The sequence below is a fragment of the Octopus bimaculoides genome, chromosome 24, assembly GCF_001194135.2.
Source record: "Octopus bimaculoides isolate UCB-OBI-ISO-001 chromosome 24, ASM119413v2, whole genome shotgun sequence".
NCBI classification, from domain to species: domain Eukaryota; kingdom Metazoa; phylum Mollusca; class Cephalopoda; order Octopoda; family Octopodidae; genus Octopus; species Octopus bimaculoides.
The window spans coordinates 240042-240564 of NC_069004.1; positions in this window are offsets into that span (position 1 = coordinate 240042).

The following is a 523-nucleotide window of genomic DNA, read 5'->3' on the forward strand; positions in this document are numbered from 1 at the left end:
AATGGGACAGAGCAGGGAAAAGAGGTGGGGGGGGAGACGAAATTGTTTTTGACGATTATCCCTTTTCTCAAGGGCATTAATTAGGTGATGCTAGGTGATGTGAAACCAAAGGAAGTGAAGTGAAACACTTCTGAACCAGGATTCAAAACCAAGCCACAGACTTGCCTCATCCCATAGAACTTACACATGCTTCTTTCGACAATGCTTCACCACCTCACAGTTAAAGTGTCTAGTCATAGATTTTATTTTTTATTGGGTTTTTTTTGGTTTTTTTGTTTCAAAAGGCCAGTTTCAAATTGAGTGCCAAGTTTCTCCGAGATTTGACATTGAGTATCTCTCCAACACACATATTCCAAGTGACAAAATCTTATAGGAAACACCCAGTTCCGATGTTGAATTGCATTAACAATTTAGAATTGAGGTTATTGTCCTTAAGTTTGTTTTTTTTTTTGTTTTTTTTTTTCATCATAAAATCCTCCAATTTCCATAACTTTTCTCTTCTGTGAGAGAATTTTTCTTTTTT